This window comes from Zalophus californianus, chromosome 5 (genome assembly GCF_009762305.2).
Source record: "Zalophus californianus isolate mZalCal1 chromosome 5, mZalCal1.pri.v2, whole genome shotgun sequence".
NCBI classification, from domain to species: Eukaryota; Metazoa; Chordata; class Mammalia; order Carnivora; family Otariidae; genus Zalophus; species Zalophus californianus.
The window spans coordinates 126,672,505-126,676,938 of record NC_045599.1 but is presented as its reverse complement, the minus strand read 5'-3'; positions in this window follow the sequence as shown (position 1 = coordinate 126,676,938).

Sequence of the window (4,434 nt, the reverse complement as noted above, 5' to 3'; positions counted from 1 at the left end):
ATATGACATATATTAACTTTTGTGACCAAGCAATATGTTAACATATTACTACATTAAATACTATATGTAAATTCCACACATTAAATGTAATTTTTACTTGTAAATATTATATATATTAATTTTCTTCTGAATGTATAGTGAATTATCCCATTACCCTTTATTGAAAAATCCATGATTTCTCCAATGATTTCTAATGTCAATGTCATACATTACATTTACATATATATTTATATCTATTCTGGGCACTACCACATTCTGTTTGCATGCCAATAATGCACAATTTTCATAACTATTATAAAAATTGTATATTATAATACCTCTTAGTGCAAGTCTTTCTTTTTAAAATTTTCTTGATAAATGTGATATTATTTTTTTCATAAAATTTTAGAATCAATTTGTTCAAATTATTTTTTTAAATTTGTTTAAATTAGAAAAAATTTCTTTGGCATTACGTTGCATTTATTTATTAATTTGAAAAAAAAATTATAGCATTGAAGTGTTAATTCTTCCACCCAGGAAATATGTTTCTGTGTTTATTCAGGTCTTTTAAAAATATTCTTCAATTCTTTCTTTAATCTTATAATGTCCTTTTTACTCTTATTGCACAATAATTTACTGAATTATACCATCTTATGAACATTTCGGTTGTTCCTAAACTCTCACTGTTATAAGTAATACTACAATGGACTTGTCTGTGGAAAGAAATTTTGCCTTTGGGGGATTTATTTCCTTAGCCTAAAATCCCAGTGAGACATAATTAAGTCAAAGGGCATGCACATTTTTATGGTCCTTGAGATATAAAAGCTTATCTTTTCTGATGGCTTCAACTGTTAATGTTCCCTCTGTCACAATCTCCATCCAATCAGGCACAAATATCTTTCTATCCCTTTCCACGGTCAATGCTCCAGGTCATTCCTTCATCATTTCTCACTTCTTCCCCTTCCAGAGCCCCCCCGCCCCCCGCTGGATGGCCTCACTCTCCCCAGCCTTGCCTGTGTGAAACTCAAATGCTCCCATGCTGAATCTGATTAGATCACTCCCTGAATTAAAGTTCTTTAATGGTACGTTCTTCCCACAGATTAAAGTTACAATGTCTTTGCTCCTCCTGATCTTACTGGTTTGGGGAATAGTAGCTCAATCAATATTTATAGTGTGTTTGAATCCATCTTCCCTTCTTGGCATGTTATTGCCCCCAGTCCTTACCTACTCAAAACTGTATCCATTCCTGATCTTCATATTCAAAGTCACTTTCTTCTGGAAGCTTTCCCTGAAAGCTCCAACTCTGAAGGCAGTTGTTTCTGTCTGCTTGCTTCTATCAAGTAGGTTTGTAATATACTCCTCTGTTCTACCTCTAAGGATCATTGGGAGGCTGATATGAGCTGACAGGTGTGAGTGCATTTGGTAACTTATAAACCATGTGTAAATATAAGGCACTACTATTATTAGATAATGTTTCCTTCCTTCCAAGGAAACCCTCATTAGTGGATAAGCAGTTAGGCTAAGTACAATGAGCCTTTATGAACATGGGAATGGGAATATTTTTCTCCATGTGGAAGATGCTAAGAGAGCTGGTCTGTTGAGTGATGAGGATCCATGTCTCCTAACCTCCGAGAGGGAAACTGAGCCTGCTGAATAAAATGAAGTGGTTGTTAGACTCTGCAAAAGTGCATGGATTTCTTTAGGCTACTGTGTGTGTGTTTTGCTACCCAAAGTGTGGTCCTTAGACGAGCTGCATCGGCATCACCTGGGAGCTTATTAGAAAGGCAGGGTCTCAGACCCCACCCTTAGCTTCTGAATCTGACTTTGTATTTTGACAAGATCTGCTTCAGGGCTAGAGTTCATAAAGCCCAAGTGTCAGTAAAATGAGTGTTCCTCCTGAAGTGCCCAACTGGTACCAGGGGAAAAGTTGACGTTGACTGATACGGTTTTTCCGTCTCTATCTTGTATGTGATTTGGGGAAGGGATGGAGGGAAATGTAAGGACAGCCGGATGGTACAAATTTCACTTCCCAGATTGTAAAACTGAGAAATCATATGTTTGGGAACATCCTGTCAGAAAAATTTCCAACTACGTTTCTGATACATGATGAATATTGGTTTATTTTATTGTATGTTAAATTGTAGTAGGAACACTTAACATGAGATCTACCCTCTTAACAAAATTTTAAGTGTTCTATATACAATATTATTAACTATAGACCCAATGTTGTACAGTGGCTCTCTTAGACCTTATTCATTTTGCAGAACTGAAACTTCATGCCCCTTGAACAATGACTTCCCATTTTCTCCTCCCTCCAGTCCCTAGAAACTACCATTTTACTCTCCGCTTCTATGAGTTTCACTATTTTATTTTATTTTTTTAGAGATTTATTTATTTGAGAGAGAGAGAATGCGCGTGCATGCGGGTGTATGCACGGACACACACACACACACACGTGTGCACATGCATGCACAAGAGGGAAGAGGGAGAGGGAGAGGGAGAATCTCAAGCAAATTCCCCACAGATCACGGAACCCAATGCGGGGCTGGATCCCAGGACCCTGAGATCATGACCTGAGCCAAAATCAAGAGTGAGATGCTTAACTTACTGAGCCACCCAGGCATCCCTAGGAGTTTGACTATTTTGGATACCAAATGTAAGTAGAATCGTGCAGTATTTGTCTTTCTGTGGCTGGCTTATGTCCCTTGGCATCATGTCCTTCAGGCTCATCCATGTTCTCTCATATGGCAGGATTTCCTTTTTTAAAGGCTGACTAGTATCCCACTGCATGTACGTACCACCTTTTCTTTATCCATTCATTTGTCCATGGACACTTACGTTGTTTCCCTGTCTTGGCTATTGTGACCAATGCTGCAGTGAACACGAGAGAACACATAATCTCTTCGAGATCCTGATATAAATTTTGGGGATATATACCCAAAGTAGGATTGCTGGATCATATGTTAGTTCTATTTCCAATTTTTGAGGAACCTTCATACTATTTTCCATAAGCAGCTACCCTATTTTGCTTTCCTATCAACAGCACACAAGGGTTCTCTTGTGTAGTCCCTTGTGATCCTTTTTACTTCTCTCCTGTCAGGTGTAATTTTTCCCCTTTCATTTATTTATTTATTTTTAATTTTTTTATTGTTATGTTAATCACCATATATTACATCATTAGTTTTTGGTGCAGTGTTCCATGATTCATTGTTTTTTCCCCTTTCATTTATAATATTATTTGTTTGATTTTTCTCTTTTTTTCCTTAGTCCAGCTAAAGGTTTGTCTGTTTTATCTTTTTAAAAAACAACTTGATTTTGTTGATTTTTTTTCTGTTTTTCTATTCTCTATTTCATTGACTTCTTCTCTAATCTCTATTATTTATTCTTTCTGTTAACTTTGGGCTTAGTTTTCTTCTTTTTTTTTTCCTAGTTCCTTGAGGCTTAAGGTTGGGTTTTGTTTTTAGATCTTTCTTTTTTAATGCAGGTGTTTATCACTATAAATTTTCCTTCTAGTTCTCCTTTCCCTACATCCCATTGTCTGTTATACTTTTGTTTTCATTTGTCTCAAGTAATTTTCTGGTTTCCCTTTTGATATCTTCTTTGACCCAATGGTTGTTCAAGAGTGTGTTATTTAATTTTCACATATTTGTGAATTTTCTAGTTTTTCTTCTGTTATTGATTTCTAGTTTCATTCCATTGTGTTTTTGAAAAGATACTTGGTATGATTTCAATATTCTTAAAATTGAAATTAAGATTAGTTTTGTGACCTAACATGGGCTCTTTCTTGGAGAATGTTCCATGTGTGATTGAAGAAAAGGTATATTTTACTGCTGTTGAGTGGAATGTTCTGTATATTTCTGTTAGGTTCATTTGGTCTGTAGTGTTGTCTAGTCCTCTGTTTCTTTATTGCTCTTCTGTCTGGATATTCTATCCATTATTGAAAGTGGGTTATTGAAGTCTTTTATTATTATTATGTTACTGTCTATTTCTCCCTTCAAATCTGTCAATGTTTGCTTTATTTATTTGGGTGGTCTGTTGTCAGGTGAATATATATTTATAATTGTTATATCTTCTTGATGAATTGATCCTTTTGTCATTACATAATGTCCTTCTTTGCCTCTAGTGACAGTTTTTTGCTTAAAGTCTATTTGGTCTGATATAAGTTTGGCCATCTCTGCTCTTTTATTTTTCACCATTTTTATGGAATATCTTTACTATCTCTTCATTTTTAGACTGTTTTTCCTTAAATCTAAAGTGAATCTGTTGTAGATAGCATATTGTTGGTTCTCTCTTTCTCTTTTTAAATTAATTCAGCCATTTTTTTGATTGGGGAGTTTAATCCATTTATGTTAAAGTAATTATTGATATGAAAGGATTTACTATTGACATTTTGCTAATTGTTTTTGTCTGTCTTGTAGTTCTTTTGTTCCTTGTTTTTTCTCTTGCTTTTTCCTT